Raw genomic sequence first — 22,542 nt, forward strand, 5'->3', positions numbered from 1 at the left:
GACAGCGCACGGAAAAACATGGATTGCAGGTTTTTCTCCTTTCCCTCCTCCCCTTCACTCAGCAAACCCCAGGCTCAGAGGTTGTAATTATTTCTGGCAAGGTGTAAACAGGTCTGGGAAATGAAAGGGAAAACTGGAGAACTGGAGCTATTTATGAGATGTCACGCAGGGAATCAGCATCGAAGCCTGGCTACCAAATCAGCGAGTGCAAGGTCACCCTGGTGTGCTCAGGAGAACAACTTTGCAAAGCGGTTTGCAGCCAGCCAGGAAAAATAACCAGGCTCTGTCTGCCCCGTATGGTGAGTCAATGGAAACAGAGGGTGGAGAACCACCAGAAGACACTGGTCCAGCCAACACCAAGGGATTTACCATGATGCTGGAAGGCTTTGAGGTGATGTTCATCGAGACGACATCCACTCATGACAACCGACTGCCTCTCTGGGGTGTGGGAGAGGAGCAGGGAGGACATAAAGTCCATAAGTCTCCATCAACCAAAATTTTTGAAGAGGAAAGCAGCCAAGGGACTCATCTGCCTGGAACTGTTCCATGCCAGATTGGATGAGTTTGGTCAAGTGAAAGGTGTCCCTGCCCACAGCAGGGGGATTGGATCAAGATGATTTGGAATGTCCCTGCCAACCCAGACCCTCCTATGATCTGCATGTAAATGACCAGTGGAGACCACTCATCCCCTTATCCTTCAGGCCCCTACTTGGTTCCAAGGAATTGGATTATTGCCCCAAGCCAGGAAGAACCACAAATTTTGAAAAGCAATTTATTTTCTGCTGCTGGAAAAAAGCAGCAAAAGCCAAACCGTCCCAGCAGGAGGATCTCACACCCTGATGGGGCTGAAGCAGCCAGCAGCATCTCAAGCCCACAAAGCAGACAAGGAGGAAAATTCAAAAGCTCTTTTTGGGCTCACCAAGAAGGAAAGGAAAAGAGATGGTCAAATCCAAGAAGTACAGGCAGAGAGGTAATGAGTGCCTTGGGGATAGCAGGACCTCTAGACTATTTTCTGCACACACTCTATGTTCTGTGCTCAAGTGCCTCACAAACTGGATTAGGATGCACAACTCTGTTTCCAAGATTATACTTAAATTCTAATTAATTTTTAAAAGGATGGCAAGCACAGTTCAGCAGGAAAAGAACTGGCCTAAGAGAGAAAAGCACGCCTAAAGACTTCAGAGCCTGTGGGATATCTTTATATATGAAAAGAAGCAAAGGTACACTTGAATAATGTGCAAAGAAATAGAAATTTAAAAAAAGAAAATAAAAAAGTAAACCTTGGTTTATATGCACAGGGAAGAAGATCATGACAAATAATTTGCCAGTATTCCAGTAAGAGGGGAAAAAAAAAGCCCAACCCACCAGAATTCCAGTCTCATCACTGCCCTATGCTTGGGACACATGACACAAAACCAGAGAAGTTGTGGATGTCCCATCCCTAGAAGTGTTCAAGGCCGGGTTGGATAGGGTTTGGAACAACCTAGGATGGAAGATGTCCCTGCCCATGGCAGGGGTTTGGGAAGTAGGTCCCTTCCAACCCAAACCATTCTAGGATCCTATGAGACCTGCTTCAGCTCTGAAGATGATCAACAGGAAAATATCTGTAGTGAGACTCCCAGTTTGTTTTTTTCAAATTCAAAAGTGTCCTGTTTTACACAAATATTGCAATCCTGTCTACACCACTTGCCAAGACATCTATCCAAGGGGCCGGTTTGGGCACTTGGCTGGGACAGAATCCATCACAATTTTAGCAAAACAACTCATAGCTATGAAACCTCCCCGTGGTGCATGATCAGAAATTAGGAGAGCTTTGGAAAGCACATGGTTGTTCTCTAAAGCAGAAGTGTCAAAAAGCTTTGGACAGCATTTCTCAGGCTTCCACACCCACGTTTTGCCACCTAGTACCATCTTTGAGCACTTGCTGTTAGTGGAAGCTGAAGGTCCTTGACACTGAGAAACTTCTGACATGTAGTAGCCTCAACACAATTTAAGCACCACTATTTAAATTATTTGAGAATTTTACCATATTTATCATTACTAAAAGTAGATTTATTAAAATTACTTGATTTTTAATCATCACTGCAGCTCTGGATATATTTTAAAGCTATTTTAGAGCATGGGATGGTCTGTAAGAGGATAGGGAGAATCAGGAGGTTGGACAAACTTCCCTGATGAACAGCTCTGAGTATTCACCCTGGCCTCACCCTGCCCACATCAACCCCATAGCACCTTTGGCAGAGAAAAGACTAAAATTTTCAATTTTTTAAAACAAAAGCCAAAAAAACAGAACATAAAAGCAAACAACACCACATCCAGTATTATTACATATATTTGAATTACATATATATATATATGGTCTTATGCACTATATAATAGAAATTAGTTGTTAATTTAATAATAGTCATATATTTGTAAGCTTAATTTTTCATACTTTTTCACTGAGCATCCACAACCTGCAGCAGAATATTTGATGGACTGACATTAGGGTCACCCCAGCAGCAACGGGAACTTGGGTAAGGGAGCAGCTGGAGATTACCAGGCACACAACAGAAGACATCAATACATGTGGGGAAGGTAAATCACATCTCAAGCTATCTAACACTATGTCTAAACTTGTATAAATCAGGTATTTTAGAAATTAGGAGGGTCTCATGAGAGTCTAGAAAGCGAATAGTGTCACAAGGGATCACAAATCAATTGTTTTTGTGGAGAAAAATATAGTGAAAAGCTGTGTTAAGGTTTAGCTCTTGATTCAGTTTGCACAAAGGAAAATCTCAAGACCTGCAGCTTCCAACAAGGATTTCTGTCACATACAGGGTTATATGAAACAAAGTGTTACCCAGCCTCATCAACCTCCCCCACCTCCAGATACACAGCATCATTTTTATCTCTAAAATTAGAAGAACTTGGAGCATGGTGAACATCTCCCTGTTGGGACATGGGGTGCTGCAAAGCATTTGCTAATAATTCAGCTCAAAACTAATTGCAATTACCTACAGTGAGTTGCAACCACTGCTCCCTCTGATCCTGAACACTTCCCATCCCTGGAGTGTGCCCAGCCAGGTTGGATGGGGCTCTGAGCAGCCTGGGCTGGTGGAAGGTGTCCCTGTCCATGGCAGGGGGTTGGAATGAGATGATCCTGAAGGTCTCTTCCAACCCAAACCCTTCTATGATCCAATGAATCTAAAATCAAAGTGACTATTCCACAACTTGTAGACCCCGTGAGACATCATCCAAATCTTCCCTAAACAGCCCAAGAGGATTTTGTTCCTCTAAGACACCCCAAAACTGAGGCTCACAAGCTAGGCAGGCAGCACCATTGCATGAGGACTGTGGTCACAGTCATGAGATGTCCTGTGTCGGTAAATCGTAAAATCACAGAATGGCTTGGGTTGGAAGGGACCTTAAAAATCATCTCATTCCAAACCCCTGCCATGGGCAGGGACACTTTCCACTAGACCAGGTTACTCAGCTCCTTCAGCTTAAAGCCATTCCCCCTTGTTCTATGACAAAAAAATAAAGGAATTTCAAAGTGGGGGAAGAAAGATGAAATAAAAATAGCATTCCTGGTTGTGTATGGGATTTTTTACAAAGCAGCCATTAATAGCAAGTTTGGGAGTTCCCTCGTACCATATTTGAGTTTCTGGCATCTCACACAGCCAAGAAATGGGTTAATCCAAAAATCTGGGTCCTAACACCTCCAAATCTGCCTGGGTTTTCACATGTAGAAAAATAAAGGAGGCACCTCCCTCCTCCACGCAGAAGCATCACAAGAAGATTCATTGTAAATGGAAAAAAAAAAAAGCAACAGGTTTCAGCATGATCAAAGTCTCTCGTGGAAAAAAAATGTTTTATTTTACAGAAATAAGAACTATGGCAACAGCTCTGGAATAAAATCCTACAGCACGGCTGTCTCCTGCACTCCTTTACTCCATGCACCAGATGATGGAGGAGTCCTACAAGGGGAAAAAAAATACATGGCCAAGTTACTCAAGACTAGAATGACAATAAATGTACACAGAGAGGAGAAAGAGAACTAATAAAGTCCTCAATAACCTCAAAAAATCTTATTTTTGCAATGTCTGGCTTTGCAGCAGGGGGGACAGCAGAACAAGAACAAAACAAACGCTACACAATGAAGAGCATCAAACATTTTGCAGTTGTTTTCTGCTTTTATTTAAAGAAGAGAGGACAGAGAGAGCGAAGAAATCATCACCTAACTCAACATCTTTACTTCAAAAAAGGGATTTTACCAAAAAATCAAATAAAAACAGTAAATATAGGTATTGCAGCCAAGTTTGACTTCATTCAAGGAGAAGCTGGAAAATATTTTCCAGATTTTGCTTGCAGCATCCCAGCAGATGCTAACACACCTAAATGGCCCTGGGGAGAGTTTTCCCTCACATCATTTTTTCTGCATCCCAGAAAAAAAATTTCAGAAACACCTGCTGATACATCATTTCTTCTTATTTTTTTGGTACCAATCTTCAGGATATCTTTAAAAAGCAACTGATCATCAGTGCAATCTTTGCATTTCTAATGGACACACAAAAAGGAGATAAAAAGATAATCCATCCTGTCCCTTTTTTATTTTAGTTAAATGCTATTTTTTCCATCACCAGAAACACTGCAGAGATGTGCCCATGCACTGCAACAAAGAGATGGCACCTGCCTACTGAATTTCCTGACTAGTGACACTTTGAAGAAAGAGTTTTAAATAGAAACCTCCCTGCAAGTGTTAAATCAGATTAATTTAACTCTTAACGTTATTTTAATCTTAGACGCCACCATTTGCAAGGCAAGCAGAAAAAAGAAAAAAAAAAAAAAAAACAGGGAGTAGGATTCTTATCTTGACCATATTCTTTGACAAATACAGTGTATTATTAAAAACCACAAATAGCCTTTCTGACAGCAAAGTCCAGACACTTCTGGCTCTTTTGCAGTAGGAGAAGAGCACCAGTATTTTATGAAGCCTTCTGAGCACTCAGCATGGAGTGAAGGGCAGAGCCACTTTGAGGCCACATTTTGGATTTGCACGTGGCAAAAAGTGTTCTGCAAAATACAGTGCACCATGAGAGGTTGGTGATGCTGCTGAGGAGGTTTTGCAGCATTTGCCCTGCAAACACCATAGTGGATGTAGACTCTTATACTCCAGTTCTGAGTTAGACTCATGCTTAAATAGCTGGATTAAATTTAGACTGGATCATGTCACAGGAAAGAACACATATTGTGATGGTCTGGAATCATGGAATGGATTGGGCTGGAAGGGACAGTAAAGATCATCCAGTTCCAGCCCCCTTTCCAAGGGCAGGGACACCTTCCACTATCCCAGGTTGCTCCAAACCCCATCCAGCCTGGCCTTGAACATTTCCAGGGATGGGACAGCCACAGCTTCTCTGGAAAACTTGTGCCAAGGCATCCCCACCTTCACAATAAGGAATTTCTTTCTAATATTGAAGCTAAACCTGCTCTGTGAGTGGGAAGCCATTCCTTCCTGCTGGATCACTCCAGGCCCTTGTCCAAAGTCCCTCTCCAGCTCTCTTGGAGCCCCTTGAGGCACTGGAAGAGGATTTAAACCCTCCCAGGAGCCTTCTCTTCACCAGGCTGAACATCCCAGCTCTCCCAGCCGGGCTCCAGAGCAGAGCTCCATCCCTCTGATCACCTTGGTGCCTCCTCTGGACTTGCTCCAACAGCTCCATGTCCTTCCTGTGCTGGGGAACCCAGAGCTGGAGGCAGCTCTGGATGTGGGGTCTCACCTGAGAGGGGCAGAAAAGCCCTCTCAGCTGCTGCCCATCCTGCTCTGGATGAACACAGACCTCTCATGTCCAGCCTCTCATTCACCAGCACCCCCAAGTCCTTCTCCACAGGGTTGCCTTCAATCTGTTCAGCCCCAGCCCAGACACCAGAGGTCAAACTACACGGCCAACCATGCCCTGGGTGGAAAGATTCAGTCATCCATCCATCCATCCACTCAAAATCCATCCAACCATTCATCCATCCATCCATCCACCCAAAATCCATCCATCCACCCAAAATCCATCCATCCATCCTCACTGGGATCACACCTGCACACACAATTCCTTTCCAATGCAAGCAGCCTTTGCCATGACAATGATGACTCCAACCCTAAATAAAACAGAGGCTGCTCCTGCCCACCTAAAACCCTCAGATGTCACCAATTTCCAGTCCTCTGAAGCATCAGCAACCCTTGGAAGGTCCATAAAAACCCAAGTGAGAGCCACCCAGCTCACTGCACGAATAGGTGAACTGAAAAGAGGAGGATAATAAAGACGGGAAAATTAAATTAAAAGTTCTCAACTGTTCATTCCACTTTCATCGAGCAGAATGTGTTTATGGTACAAGCAGGGAAACGAAATTATTTTTATCTTGATATTATTTACCCTTTCACACTTGCTATTTAAATATTCCTGAAATCCCAGAAGAAGCAGCAATTCAAAATACCATTTTATATATATTTATAAGGAAAGGGAAGCACAAACTCATTCATTTTCAGCTTCTCTATTTTTTCCTTTTTTTTTTCCTTTTCAATTACATTTTAAGAGCTGTAATATCAATGTGCAAATTTATCAAGACACCAAATATTTATTTCTCCTCTGCTCCCAGTAAAGATTCTCCAGAGCCAGAGCAGGCAGAGAGACCTCATCACACCAGAGGGTTGTGTGATGAGGAGTAAATGATAAGAGGTTTAAAATATTTAAAATAAATAAATAAAGAGAGCTGTGAGAAAATGAATGGGGTTGCTTGCACAAGAGAGGATGGGAATAAAATATTTTAATATTGAAATCTCTGTTCTACCAGTCTCTTCAGCCAATCTCAACTAAGTAACTCAGAGAATCACAAAACACTTAGGGTTGCAAGGGGCCTTCAGGTTCATCCAATTCCAAACCCCTGCCATGGGCAGGGACACCTTCCCCTATCCCAGGCTGCTCAAAGTCACATCCAGTCTGGCCTTGAACATTTTCAGGGATGGGGCTTCTCTGGGAAACCTGGTTCATTGCCTCACCACCCTGTAACTCTTGCTTTAGACACAATAACAGGAGGAAACAGGGATGGAATTGGAATCAGAAGCCTGGATCAAGCACTGATCAGCCTCTCCCATGACCATCAAAGCTGCATTAGTGGTCAAGCTCATTTTTAGTTGCATTAATGAACAAAAGCAAACCAGGAAGGTGGGAGGCCTTGGAGAATGCAAGAAGGGTGATTTGTTGTGTGGATGACCACTGAAAAGTGGGAATCAGCACATTTAGAACCCTAGAAGTCCAGAAATCAGTCTGAGGATGAGAGGGGAAAGGATGCTGGAGCTGGCAAAGATGGCAGAGCAGGAAGGCAACAAAGGTCAGACAGCAATGCCCTGATGCATCAGGGATTCAAAAGCCTGAATTTGCATCAACACAAAGAAGAGGGATTTTCCAGAAAGGCATGGGGGATAGGACAAGGGAGAATGTCATTGAGCTAAATTAGGGTAGACTTAGATTGGACTTTAGAAAGAAATTCCTTACTGCCAGAGTGGTGAGGCCCTGGCACAGGTTGCCCAGAGAAGCTGTGGCTCCCTCATCCCTGGAAGTGTTCAAGGCCAGGTTGGATGGGGTTTGGAGCAACCTGGGACAGTGGAACATGTCCTTGTCCATGGCAGGGGGGTGGAACTGGATGGTGTTTAAGGTCCCTTCCAACCCAACCCATTCTATGATTAACACTCCTGAAAATACCCAGAGATGGAGATAAGATGGAAAAGGACATCACAGCTGGAGAAGACAGCAGAGCAGGAGAGCATCAAGGGGTCAGACAGCAGCTGGCCTGAGCCAGTGGTGATTTAAAGAGCAGAAACCCCTGCAGGGACACCTGGAGCACAGCAGAGCCCAGCAGGGCAGGACAGGGCACTGTATGCTCACATTAAAAAGGGAAAAACCAGCCTGGAAAAAGGGATAAATGCTTGATAAAGTATCAACCTTATTGCTAAACAAAGGAAAAAAAAAAAGGGTGGGGGAAAACCCTCGTATTTTAATCAACTCTTCCCACGCCACAGCGCACAGCTAGTAAAAATTTAGGATTCAGTCTGCTGAATCCTAAATCCTTTGTGCAGAACGAAGCACAAAGCAAAACTTGAGGCCACCACCCCACGCAACGATTTGCAGACAAACATCTCCTTGTTCCTGCAGCACTCCCAGACACAAGGATGCTCCTCAAGCTCCAAAATGTGACAGAAAACTTCAAATGCTAACAAGCAGAGGGGTCTGCAGGGCGTATTCAGCGTGCTGGTGGCAGAATGAAACGTGCTTTCAGCTTTCCAAACCCTCTGCTTTTTGATATGCACACAAAGACAGCGAGCACTTCCATGGGAACACGAGGTTTCCCCAGCAAAGTCCACTCCAGCGCCAGATGCCGGAGGTTAATTGTACCCCACAGCTCGGGGGAGCTTTTATTAAAAGCTTCAAACCACAAACACTTTTCCAAGTACAAAAGCAACCAAAAAAAAAAAGTTTCTGCAGTCAGCCAAGGACCACTGCAGAAAGCGGTGCTTTGTGCATTTAAAAGTGGATTTATTTCCTATCCCTCTACTTCCAAATCCATCCCACTCCCTCAAGCTTCTGAATTAGCCTGGAAGGGGGAAAAAAAATAATAAATAAACAAAGTGATGCCCTCTGTGAGGTTAAAATTGAGCCAAAATCTGGCAGGTAACAACCCAGGAGGAGTTCCCAATGTTGTCATTGTGCTGGAAAAAAAATAAACCGGGGTTTCTTTGTGAGCAGCTGTGGGACAGTGGCAAACTGGGTGCAGGGACATCCCATCCTCACCCAGTCACCGGTGACATGGGACACCAGCACCCTCACAGCCCTGGGCAAAGCCAGCCCTGTCCCCAAATCACTCATCACACACATAAAACGCTGTGCAACAGCAGCCACAGCCCCATTTTCACCCACAGTCCCTGTGCCAGCCTTGTCCCTATGTCACACAGCCCCCAGCTTGTGCCAGCCCAGCTCTGTCCCCATGTTACACTGTCCCCATATGACACACTGCCCCCTATGCCAGGCCAGTCCTGTCCCCATGTCACACTCCCCTGTGCTAGTCTTGTCCCTATGTCACACAGCCCCCCAGCTTGTGCCAGCCCAGGTCTGTCCCCGTGTTACACTGTCCCCTGTGCCAGCCCAGCTCTGTCCCCATGTTACACTGTCCCCATATGACACACTGCCCCCTGTGCCAGGCCAGTCCTGTCCCCATGTCACAGCCCCCTGTGCTAGCCCTGTCCCCATGTCACACCCCCCTGTGCTAGCCCTGTCCCCGTGTCACACACATACCCTCTGTGCCAGCCCTGTCCCCATGTCACACACATACCCTCTGTGCCAGGCCCATGTCCCCATGTCACACACATACCCTCTGTGCCAGCCCTGTCCCCATGTCACACACATACCCTCTGTGCCAGCCCTGTCCCCGTGTCACACACGTACCCTCTGTGCCAGGCCCATGTCACCATGTCACACAGCCCCTGTGCCAGGCCAGCCCTGTGCCCAAGCCACACACACACACACAACTATCCCCTTGTCACACACAGCCAGGCCAGCCCTATCCCCAAATCACACAGACACACTTGTCCCTATGTCCCACACACGCGAAGTGCCAGGCCATCCCTGTCCCCATGTCGCACACCCATACACAGTGCCAGGCCATCCCTGTCCCCATGTCACACACACACACACCTGTCCCCGTGCCACACGAAGCCCCAGTGCCAGGCCAGCGCCATCTCCGTGTCCCACAGCCCCAGTGCCGTCCCTGTCCCCCCGTTCCCAGCCCGTGTCACCCCCCTGTCCTCACGGCGGGACCGGCGCGCGCCCCTCACCTGCCGCCGCGCGCCCGTCACCGCCGGTACCCAAACATCACGTGACCTCCGCGGCCCCGCCCACCGCGACCACGTGTCCTGCCCTTCCCCCCATCTTTGTAGTCCTCACCCCGCAGGTGCCGCCGGCTGCACCCCCCATTTGGACTACAACTCCCAGAGTGCATCGCGAGGCGGCGTCCCGTCCCCTTCACCCGGCAACCAATCGGCGGAGGGGACGGCCCGAGGGGGCCACGCCCACCTCCCCTCAGCGCCTCCCTGCTCAGGGCGCGGCCCGGGGCCGCCCCTCAGGAGCCGCTCCCGGGGATGTTCCCTGTCCCACGCCCTCCTGCTCCTCATCTTCCCCCTCCTCGCATTCCACCTGCTCGGGAGGGAACCCCAGGAGCGCCTGAGGGAGCTGGGGGTGTTTATTCTGTAGAAAGGGGTCTCAGGGGACACCTCATCACTCTACAACTCCCTGACAGGAGGGTGTAGGCAGGTGAGGAGTTGGTCCCTTCTCCCCAATGACAAGAGATAGCGCAAAAGGAAACGGCCTCAAGTTGTGCAAAGGGAGATTCAAGTTGAATTATAGGAAAAATTCTTCACTGGAAGGCCGCTCAAGCATTGTAAAGGGCAAGCAGTGGGTTCACCTTTCCCTGGAAATGGCCAAATCAGGAGTAGATGTGGCACTTGGGGACAGGGTTTAGCGGTGGGTTTGGCAGTACTGGGTGAATGGTTGGACCCAGTGATCTTTAGGTCTTTTCCAGCCTTAATGACTCCATGATTCTCTGACAGGTCTGTGCCCTCCTTCGTGCCCAGGGCACTGCTCACAGAAATAAATGAATAAACCCCACCAACTACTGCTACTAAAGCCACTAATTCTCTCCAAAACAGCGCAAACTGCAGCCCGAGACTGGAGGTTCACCCAGCCGAAGTGCTTTGACAGAGCAGTCAGGAGTACAACTGTACCTGCGAGGAGTTTGCTTTTTATTTGCCAAATGACAGCAGCTTTACGTGGTGGCTGGCTTGCAAAAGGAGTTATAAAGAGGATTTTCTTGATAGAGCCTTTAACCAACAATTCATTTTAACAAGGGACTGACAAGCCAGCTGCCTGTTCAGAAATGGAGTTCTGCACCAGTAGCCCTGCTAAAAAAAGCTTTAAAAGGGCTGAGGGGCCACCTGAGCCTCCATAAACCTCAGGGTTTTACAGCACCGAACTGCTATCGGAGCAGTTTCCTCCATCTTTTGCTGCATTGATAATCATTTATTTCTGTGGATTCTGAGGAAAATCCCTTGGGAGAAGGGACGTAAAAATATACTGATAACAAAATACAGCTGTCTGCTTGATGTCTGCAAAATCCTCTGACTACAGTTACATGTGCACTGCCCTGTGTCTTGCTGGGTGGTTTGGTTATTTTTTTAGGGGAGGAAGAGTGAGTTAATCCTGCAAGAAGCATAGATTACATTTCAAAAACCACTGTGAAAATTTTGCAGTAATTTTCAGTACAAATCATATTTACCTCCAGCATGAGCCTCATGAAAGTAAATAAGAAAAGAAATATATAAACACGTGCCAATATAAAACAGCCCAAGTATTCCAAGGGACAGCAATCATAAAAATTACAGTGGGATAAATCTCATATGAGTGCTTTGGTTTGCAGGCTGCATCTTGCTGGTTTTGCATTTTGGAGCTGGAGAAATACTGCTTAATCAATAAGTGTGTTATTCATACAATAATAATGCTGCACATTCTCTTGGGACATTTTTCTTCTGAGGAATTTGTGCTGTTGCAAACCTTCTCACTGTGTGTAGCAGGGCTGGTCCTTGTTATTAACAGCTGCTTATTGATCTGTAACAGCTTTTAGAAAGACTGAGGGTGGGTTTTTGGCACGGTGTGGAAGTCAGGTCTTTTACATAAGCAAGGCAAGGCATTGTGCATCATTAAGATGTTGCTTTCTCTAAATTTAGGGGAAAAAACCCAAATAATTAACAGCTTTGTTCCATCCCACAGTGATAACATCTATAAATCTGAAAAATATACAGTCAACTGTATGGGAACTAAAAGCTCCAGGGGCCAAAATTTTATTAAAACAGCTTAATCTTCATGTTTCTCATCTCTGAGTGGGAGGAAGTTGCCTGTTTGCCAGATGCTGTGTGGCGTTTTTCAAGGTGGAAGCAGCGATTTCATTCCACATGAACAAAAGTCCTGGAGGCCAGACCCGTGTGCCTGGAGGGGTTTGAAAAATGTGACTTGGGGGTGAAGTTGTCAGTGGGTTTCTGCTCTGGAAAACTGCCCCAGTTCCTCTGTGATGATGAAATGGAGGATGTCCAATGGAATTTGGATAAACTCAGCTGTGATGGTTTCACCTCATCCCTGCTGGGATGATTACCCACTTAGGCTGGCTGTGTCTTCAGGGAATGTCTTCCACTCCTCACAGGTTTCTTTTGTGAATCATCTTAAATCATAACTTCTTAATAGCTGGGCTATTGAAGTGTTTATGAAAGGTAATCCAATTGTCTTCTTGGTTACTTTTTCCCTGAGATGTGTGGCTTTGATGTAACAATTTGTATTACACCCTATTATATCCTTACAAATAATCAGTGGGGTTTCATTCCTATGCTACAGGACTTTTCTACAAAGCAGGGGAACCCAGACAAATAACTTGCATTAAATAAAGTGGGGGTTTTAGGTTGTAATTTGGATTATGTTCTTAACATCAGGTATATAATCTAAGGTGTTATTTACTTCTGTCCTGATTTGGATTGACTGAAATGTCAATAAATCCAGGAAGAGTGAGGTAACTAAAAAATAAGTCACAAGAAAGTGTCAGTGAGTGCCTAATTTATCCCATCAGGACACAGATGTAAACATGGCAGCAAAACCATCAGGGAAAAAAAAGAGCAACTTATCATTGCAGCCATGTGAAGGAGAAAGCCTGGATATTTGTCCAGAGTATGTACAAATAAATTTCTCCAGATTTTCAAATGTTCTAGGAATTATTGGTTTAGGATAGTTTTACTTTTGTGCTTCAAGAGTCTCCACTCTCCACTTTAAAAACAAACAAACAAAAAACAACAAAGTCTCCAAAACAGCAACAAAAACCAACTCAAACAAACCCCACACAACTTCTTTTCATAAGTTTTTTTTTTTTGTTTGTTTGATCCAGTTTTTGGTTTTTTGTTTTTTTTTTCAGATTTAAATAAATTATTCCCCTCTTTCCTTCCCAGATTCCTACCTTCTTTTACTATTTTTTCCTTGTTTTTTTTCAATTATTAGGCTGGGCTTGTGGCTTTCCTGAAGACTGCTGAAAAAATAAAGCTGTTTTTTTTAGCAGTACTCAAATTTTCAACACTGAATTAATTGGCCAATCAGACAGTTAGAAAAGCACTTTTTTTCTTTGATAAAAATGCTGTTTTCCACTCAAATGCCTTACACACCAAACCACTCAACCTCAAGGAGCACAGCAACAAACACAAGTCGGCCTGAATGCTTCACCAAAGCAAGGCTGACTCTTATTTCCTATTTCCAGACATTCATCCAGTGGCCTAAGATTCCCTGCAAACAGCACAGCTCAGAGAGCTTATCACAGCACATCCGTATGTTGCTACCTGTGAGCAATTTAATAAAAAAGATATTATAGCAACAATAAAAGGAGTCTGGAAAAAGCCAGCTAATCCCTGAACAACCTTATTTCAGTCTATTTAAAGTCCAAGAGAGACTTGAATTCCAGGACTGAGCAAAATCTGGCATAAAACAGATGTTTTCATCAAGTACTGCAGTGGCAGCAATACCTGTCCCATGTTAGTGCCTACCTGGCAGGTCTGGTACGTCACAAGGAGGAATCACGAGCCATAAAGAAATGATTTTCAATACTTTATGTATTCCTGCATCAGTTACATCTGGTTATGGCTGCAATAGCTGTGGATTTTAGTGGCATTTCGCCTGGATTTATCTGAGCATTGCTACATTTGACCCTTCCTTTTCTGGAGACATCTGACTGCGTCTGAATTAGGAGAATAAAAGCCACGAGCCAATATAAAAAACTTTGTCTCAGAGGCAGTAACGAGTCAATCACCTCATCAATAAAGCATGTCCAATACTCTCAGTAATCCCAGTGATCAGTTTTGCTTATGGAAGCTGCAGATATTAAATCGAGCTCGGAGCAGGGATGACAAGTGGCCATTGAAAGTGATGTTGACAGAGCTAAAGGAGCCCACGCTGGGAGCAACAGATGTAACACAACGGTGAGGGAACAGGGCTAAACCGGGCTGGTGGCGAGGAAAACTCAGAGGTCAGAACAAATCCCTCACTCCACTTAACTCTGTGACAAAACACCGCTGATCTTCCGCTCGGTTCAGCAGGGCTGCACCTGGATAATCAGGAGGAAAAATTGGAGGGCGCAGAGGAGCTGTGGCCCAGGAGCTGCAGGCACGAAGGAAAGCACTGCAAAGAGTGAATGGAGGGAGATTTCAGCTCTGAAAATCTTAGTGCCTCCTCCTTCCTTATGTTAATTCTTCCCCAAGGCTGGGTTGGATTTGGCTTTGAGCAACCTGGTCTAGTGGAAGGTGTCCCTGCCCATGGCAGAGGGGGTGGAATGGGATAATCTTAATGTCCCTTCCAACCCAAACCATTCTGGGTCATCTGAAGGCATCAAAGTATCCAGAGCATAACTGAAAACCTCCTTTTTGTGTTGCACTTGTGAAATAATGAGCCTGGAAAAGGAATCTCTGGAATATAAATGGGTGTATGGGAAAATAAGAAAATGGGGAGAAATATAAAAAATAGAAAATAAGAAAAAACATCTGGATTTAAAACATCTAATTCTGGTTTAATTAATCACCTGGTTTTAAGGCTGAATTCTCTCTACCAGAATCAAGCCTCTATTTGATTACTGTTTTTAAAGCTGCAGTCACTACCATTCATTAGTTCTGCCTCTGCTCACATCCAGTTAATAGTTTTTTTTCCCCCAAATTACACATTTTCAAAGGTAAAAGGTTTTCTACACATTTTTATTACATAAAGTGGCACTTAAGGACATGGTTTTGTGATGGACTTGCCAATGCTGGCTCCATGCTTGGACTCGATGATCATGGAGGTCTTTTCCAACCTTAATGATTCTGTGATTTTATGATTCTATACATCTTTCACAACAGATTATGACTGTGCAAACTGCAAATGCCACTGCAGAATCATTTTTAAATAGTAACACTGGTCTGAGACATGGGAGAAAATCTTCCATTTCCTAAAGAAAATTTTAAAAATGCCCAGAGACAAAAACAAAATTTTGGAGATTCAGTGCCAAAAGCAAAAGTGTTTTTTCTGGTATTTATAGAAACTGAGCAAAATTTATGTTGAAGTTTCTGTCCACACTATAAGACAGTGAGAGAAAGTCAAAAACAACAACAAGAAAGATTTAAGATCTAGACAATGTAATTGTGGACAGAGATTGAAAGAGATGAGCTTGGTTAATCTAGAAAACTGAAGATCTGGGGAAATGGGAATAACTTCTCTGATACATGAAGCCTTGCTGAAAAAAGAAACAGAAAAATTCTTCTCCATGCCCACTGAGGATAGGTCAAGAAGCCATTGGCTTAATTTGGCTTGAATTGCTGGGAGAAGATTTAATTTAGATATGAAAAGCCACTATGTAGTATTAAGGTTTGTAAAGCACTTGTACAAACTACCTGGGAAGGCATACCTGGGAATTTTAGATGCTGGAAGTTTGTAAAACCAGATTGAATCACAAATCATCAGTGGAAGTGTGATGGTTGAGATGATCTGGGGATGGACCAGTCTCCTGAAGCCTCTGTATTGTGTAGGGCAATCTATTCTGTTGGACATTCAATTCCCTCTTCAGTGGGAAGGTTTGGATAGATTAAGCCCATAAGAAATTCCAGTTTAAAATAGACACTTTTTTAAAAATCAGTGTTCTTTTTAGACATACATTTGACCCATCTTCTTCCTTCACCAAAAGTGGGTGCCAGAAGAGCACAGGGGAGATTCTTATGAGCCCTCTGCCAGTCTCCAACTCCTTTCAGTTCCAAGATTTCCCAGCCCTGTTGTACTCGTTGCTGATTCCTTCCTCCAGCTCCCACCCGGATTTAAGCCCATAAAAATGTCAATTTATATTTTTCATGACTGACATCTGCTCCATGAAGAACCTTCTTTGTTTTATTCTAATTCCCATTACCTTCATTTCAAGACATGAGTGCTTGCACTAGCACTAGAAGAAACCAAATTGTTGCTCCCACCCTTTGTTTCCTGCCTTTAAAATATTATTTATATCACTCAAGACCAGATAAGAGGATGATCTTATCCCAAGGCTGCTTATTTCCTTTAAATACCTTTTGTTAAATATTTTTCTTTTTTGATCCAAAATAATTTTATTTCCTCAGATATTGACACCCTATTAACCCATTAAAACAACTCAAAAATTCTTTAAAGCAGCAATTAATCAGAAGTGAAACCTTTTTTGCCTTCCTTCATCAAAGTTTCAGATAATTTGTCTGGTTCAGATGTCAGGTTTAAAGTTTGCAGTTCCCTGGATCTGTCCTGGATCCTCTCCAGTCTTCACATAGCAGGGACACTTTAAGTGAAACATTGCACATTGTTGTTAATAATTCAGATATTTAATTTTTTATTTGCTCTAAAACTCTTGGGTAAATATATCCAGTCCTGCTGTTTTGTCTGTGGTTATTCTGTCTTTTTAATCCAAACTTTTTCTTTTTTTTTTTTTTCAGGCAGGCTTTTTCCTGAATCCTCTCAAAGCAGGTCTGGGATGTTTATCATCCCTGTTTCTTCCATATTTCTTTCTAAATTCTAAAATCAGTTTTACCCTCCTACTCAACTACACTCACTCAATTTTTTTCTCCAGAGCAAACCAGCAGCACACCTGGGCTTGTTTCCTTCTTAACACCCTGACAGTACTTTCAACATCTGTAAGGATTTAACTCCTTTAACTTCCCTTTTTAACTTTTCTTTAAGAGCTTTTTTCTACTCAGTCCTGCTGCTGGCTTTGAACAGAGCTTTTGTGGATGCTCAGCTCCTTTTCTCCCATTGGGATGTTGATGCAAGGTCCATCATGGAATTTGCTGCAGGATGCTGACTTCATGATGAAATTTTGAACTAAATTTTTATAGCAGCCCAGGGGTTGCATATCTTCTTCTGGGATCAGTCACCAGCTGCTGCTTCAGACACAGATGTGACCTTTGCTCAGTCTCTGTGGGGGGAACTGAAATCACCCAGAATGCTGGTGGATGAGAAGCCATGTCCTGGATTGCAGAAGAAGTGTGGCTGGTGTGTCAACAGATGGGATTCTGCTCTATTCCCTGCTCTACCCTACCTGGACTTCTGTGTCCAGCTCTTGGGACCCTGAGATGAGAAGGATGAGGACCTGTTAGAACGAGTCCAGAGGAGGAGATGAAGATGCCCAAAGAACTGGAACACCTCTGCTGTAGAGAGAGTTGGGATTGTTCAGCCCCACTGAGCAAAAAAACCTCTGATGAGACCTTAGAGCCCTAAAGGGAATTCACAGGAAAGATTTTTACCAGGGCCAATTGTGATAGAATCTTTTAAACTAAAAGACTAAGCATTTAGACTGGATTTTTGGAAGAAATTCTTCCCATTAAGGTGGGGAGGCCCTGGCACAAGTCGTCCAGAGCAGCTGTGGCTACCCCATCCCTAAAAGTGTCCAAGGCCGGGTTGGATGGGATTGGAGCAACCTGGGATAGTAGAAGATAGTCCCTGCCCATGGGAAAAGGGTTGAATAAGATTATCTTTACTGTCCCATGCAACCCAATCCATTCTATGATTTCATGATTCCACTTCCAGCCATTCCTACCTTTTTTGGTTTCTTGAGATCAGTCAGTACCTCTGTACAGGTGTGTAGGAAGGTCTAGTGGCCCAAAGGTGTCCTGTTCCATCTTGGCCTGGAGTTTTAGTTCTTAGAGATTTTTGTTGATATGTTTTCCTCTCTTCTGACAGCATCTGGCTTATTAGATACAGTGTCCCTTTGATTGTTTTCCCTCCACCAAGGTTTTGATCTGTGTGTTTCCATCTCCTCATTCAGGCTCAGAAAGGCCAGTTCCTTCACCTGCATTTCTGAAGATTCCAGCATTTGCGTAGTAAAACACCTACTGCCACGTCAGCTCCTGTCTTGACAACCTTTTCAAATGTCAAACTTTTTGTTTTCCATTTTCTGTTTGAGTATTTACTTCCCATGACCTATTCTTCATTGAGAGGTAACTACATTTGTGTCTTCATCTTCAGAAATGTCATCCCACACCATATGCTCTGGTTTGGCTTCCCTCACTCCCCACTCCTCCCAGCCTCCCTGGTTTTAAGTGACCATTCCTCAGGTGAACTCTGTCTCTCCTGTACTGGATTTTGACACTCTGCATGTGTCATATGAGCCTGAAATTGTCTTACATTCATTCTCTGCCTCTCCACCAGTGTCTCTGGACCTGCAAGAGATAAGGATGCACTTCATAGAACACTACCTTCCTTTTGGTATCTTGTTGGAGTCAGTGAGCCAGGTCTCTCTCTGAACTCTTCAGAGAGAAATCAGAATGCAGGGATTGAATTGAAACCTTTGGATGGAGTGAAGTATGTTAAACCACTCACACATAAAGTGGAGGTGTAAGTTTAAGTTTTGGGATGAGTAAGTGAGTCAATAAGTTTTAGAATGAACTTCAGTGCTTTTAGTAAGTGAAAGGTTCAGATGCCAAAGGAGAAGTGCGAGTTCTAGAGGAGGTTGAAAAACATACTAATGTTTTCAGTGGAGGTTCCAGGAGTGCAGTTGTAGACAGTGTTCAGACATAATAGAACTGTAGTAAGAATATTGCTTACATTTTTCAGATAGAACAAGATAGGTCGTATGCGTAGTTTGTACGTATCCTAGCGTGTTAAGAAACTGGAATTCTAATAGGTTAAGAAGTGGTGGTCTGAGTTTGTGTCTTAGCTTGTTGGAAAAATCCCATAGAAGAGTATGTACTGGGGAGAGCTGGTGCTTTTTGCCATTTGCTTTTTGCCATTGCTTTTCTATTTTGTTTTGCTTTTTGCTCGCCATCGTCATCAACACCCAAGAAGATGACAGGAGCTGCTGCAGCAATATCAGCTTCCCGGGACATTGACAGAAGCATCTTCTGCTTCTGTTTGGGACTTTATACCAAACTTAGATGGACCTTAACTTCTGTGACTTTGCTTTTGAGACTGATGTGCCTTTGTAATAAACAACCTTTTAGCAACCATTAGCTACTTTGCTCATTTAAGACAACCTGATGACATTTGGTGCCTAAGAGCACCAGAGGTTTAACCTCACAGTTTCTAATTTTTGTTTCTACACACAGGGGCTCCCTTACCTGCATCATTGATGCTCATTTGGCCTGTGGCCACAGGCTGCTCATCATGTGTCTCTTCTAATCTTCCATCTACCTCTATGTCTTCTAATCATAAATGATAAATGGCATCATGTTGTATTTCTTAATACCTTTGATAAGTGATAACTGCTTTCCTGATTGATCCTCCAAGCATCTTGATTTTGCTCTCCTCTTGCAAATGGTCTTAATATCTTATTGCTAGGGTTTTCTGTGTGATTTATTTGGAGGAAGTGAAGGAAAAAAATATTTTATGGTAGGGAAACAAGAACCTTTCAATGTGATTTAAACTTTGTAACGACCTGGAAAGGAGACAAGGTAAGGGAGATTTGAGGATATCCCACTGCAAAGCCCAAGAACATATGCTTTAATTAAATTTAGCAGCCTAAATCAGCTCCTCCCCTCCCATCTGAATGGCTGGCAGATACTCTGTGATCAGGAAAATATGCTTTCCTTTGCCCTTATTCATGCTGCTAAAATTCCTCCTAAAATTTCTCAGTGTCGTGACTGCATATAGCAATAGTGGGAGCAAGAAATCAGACAACAAGATATCACCCAGACCCACACGAAGCACTTTGGCTAACAAGGTGATTGTAGTACAGGTTGCCAATACTGATTGGATCTCTAGTTACTTTCCAACACTGGAAATGAGATCCAAATTAAGAAATTTTAGAAATTAGGTACTGTTTAATGAAGAAGGTTGGGATGGTTACTCTGCAAAACTTTCTGAGAAAAGATTTCTTAGGGTTTTTTTAGGCACCTGTGTCCATAAATGCCAATGCTTTTCCTATTAGAATTGTATAATGTTTAATGTTGGAAGGAACTGTAGTACCTTATCCTTAAGGGAAAGGTTTGGAGATGCTCCTGTGCAAAAGGAACAGCAATAGTAAGGTAAAGTTTACAAAATTTTATAGGTAAATTGCATACTTGGTGTGAAAATTCATATGTTACTCTCTGACCTCCTGTGTAAGGACTAGCAGTGGGGTCTGGATAAATAGGAAGGAAGGAAATAAATAAATAAATCACCAGTCCTGGCTCCAGTGCTGATCCAGCTGGGGTGTCCAGAGTCCTGGGGTGTCCATACACGCAGGCTTCATGGGGGTACATTTTTAATAGAAAAATGTTTCCCATATGGGAGATAATTTTCTCACTTCCTATGCAAATTAGTTGTCATCCACAGCCTGTTCTTCTAGACCTGTCCAGAAATGCATCAGAGGCTTCTGGGATTTTGGAAGGTCTTGGCCCCCCTTACACCAATTCTCAACCTCATTCCTGTGCTTGGGATTTGCTGAGTTGTGCTGATCTCCAGGACCCAAAACAAGGATGTTTGTGCCCAAATGTGCTGCCCTACCTCATATAGCCCCTTCTTCCAGCCACAACAATCCTTGGCTGGCTCCACTATGCAACTATTGATGTTTGAGGGGTAAACATCAGCCCCCTTTATCTTCTAGGCTTCTACAGACACCTTAAAGATCATCTCATTTCCATGGGCAGGACACTTTCCACTAGACCAGATTACTCAGAGCCCCATCCAGCCTGATCTTAAACAGCCCCAGGGATGGGAAGTACTAAATGTTAGATATCTAAAATGTTCTCCAGTGCATATCCAGAGGCACCACTCTCTCTGCAGAGCTGAGCAGTTCCTCCCCAGCACTTCATGAGATTCAGGACTCTGGTTCTCTTCTCCAATGCCCCAGGAAAGCTCATCTCAAAGTGTGTTCTGGGTGCATGCAGTGATCACCAGTGACACAGTCCTGACTGTCTGGTAATGCAAAATCTGTCCTTTTTGCAGCATAATAGAGATTATCTTCCTTGTGTAGAAAGTGGGTGGTTTGGACTCAAGTCTCACAGGTTGGGAAGTTTCCAATCCACCATTCCCATGTCCTAGAAAAATGTGCTAATCATGCAGCTGGGTTAAAGCTGCTTTCTATCCTGCTAAGCAGAGCTGTGCTTTTGTGTGGAAAAAGGGCCCTAAAGCTCCATAAAGCCAATGAAGGAACAGCCAAAAAAGGAACATGACATTGCAGCTCATGAAAGAGGGGATCCTAGGCAACCTCTTGGGGTAGAGCATTAAAAGGGTGTAAAAATATACTGCAGAGGACCTTTAAGGTTAAACAAAACACTCATGTCTGACGTGATAAAGGAGAGGGAATTTGCTTGAATTTCCCTAATCCTCATATGGAAGAGCATTTTCCTAGAGGGTGTCCATGAAATAATAGAGGTTACCTCCCTCAGTGGATGGCCTTTGTGATGTTGTTGAGCCTCATCCCTGCTCTCAAATAGATTACCCAGGGACTGGAAAATTACTTTGCCTTTCTTCTTAAAAATGAGCTTTTACTAACTATTGTAGTGAGCTACAGCTGTATGTTTCAGAGTGGTTTTATCACTGATTCTTTTCAGCCTGAGTATCCTTTTTCTAAAAGCAAATAAATGCTAAGTGCAAATAAACCCTGCTGTCATTAGGACAGCTTTGTTCTTTGGTTATGTGAGTAGGAGAGATGAGCACAGGTCTGTGAAGTGCTTCTGACTGGAGAGGACACAGCAGCACTGAGTGTGGCACGTCACACCTGGGTCTGTGCTGCATCTCTGGGCATCTTTAGTGCCTCATCCCCACCTTCAGTAAATTTATTTCCTTAAAATATCCTGGTTATTCAGCCATTTCAAAGCTGTCATTGATGGCAGAGCTCCAAGGAAGAGGCTGGATGGTGCAAAAGAGGCAACCACAAGGTAAAGCCTTCTCTGCTTCAAAGCTGAACAGATGTTCCAGTTTGTGGCCAGAAGGATGCTGCATTACAGGGAATCCCTGGATCCCAAATTAGTTAAATTCCCTCTGTCTAAAGCAGTGTGGCCAGCTGGTTGAGGGAGGTGATTCTCCCTCTCTGCTCTCTGATCCCACCTGGAGCACTCTGTGGTGGTGGCTTGACCCTGGGTGGACACCAGGTGCCCACCACAGTCCCTCTGTCCCTCCCCTTCTTTAACTGGACAGGGGAGAGATAATACAATGACTCATGCTTTGAGAAAAGGTCAGGGAGAAAACACTCAGCAATCACCATCATGGGCAACACAGACTCAAATGGCAAAATTTATTACAAATGAAATCAGTGTACAATAACCAGGAAAAAAATCCCAAATCTTAAAGCCGTGTTTCCCCCACTCCTCCAGTCTCTGGGGTGGCTTTAGAACACCCTTCAGTTAAAGGGGCTCCAAAAAGGCTGGAGAAGCGTTTTAAACAAGGGGATGGAGAGCAAGAACAAGGGGAAATGGCTCCCCACTGTCCCCATCCCTGGAAGTGTTCAAGGCCAGGATGGACAGGGATTTAGTAACCAGGTCTAGTG

The 22,542-nt window shown here is 44.0% G+C and overlaps 1 protein-coding gene across 2 annotated transcripts in view; it reads right to left on the reverse strand.

The window, feature by feature from the left end:
- TSNARE1 (t-SNARE domain containing 1) overlaps nt 1-9,926 on the reverse strand; it is a 460,525-nt gene extending 450,599 nt beyond the window's left edge. For both annotated transcript variants that reach the window (XM_033071250.1, XM_033071242.1), the window contains exon 1: nt 9,857-9,926. The gene's annotated coding sequence lies outside the window, so the exon portion shown is untranslated. The remainder of the gene's footprint in view (nt 1-9,856) is intronic.
- Between the last annotated feature and the right edge of the window lie 12,616 nt (nt 9,927-22,542).

The sequence above is a fragment of the Catharus ustulatus genome, chromosome 1, assembly GCF_009819885.2.
Source record: "Catharus ustulatus isolate bCatUst1 chromosome 1, bCatUst1.pri.v2, whole genome shotgun sequence".
In the NCBI taxonomy this organism is placed as follows: domain Eukaryota; kingdom Metazoa; phylum Chordata; class Aves; order Passeriformes; family Turdidae; genus Catharus; species Catharus ustulatus.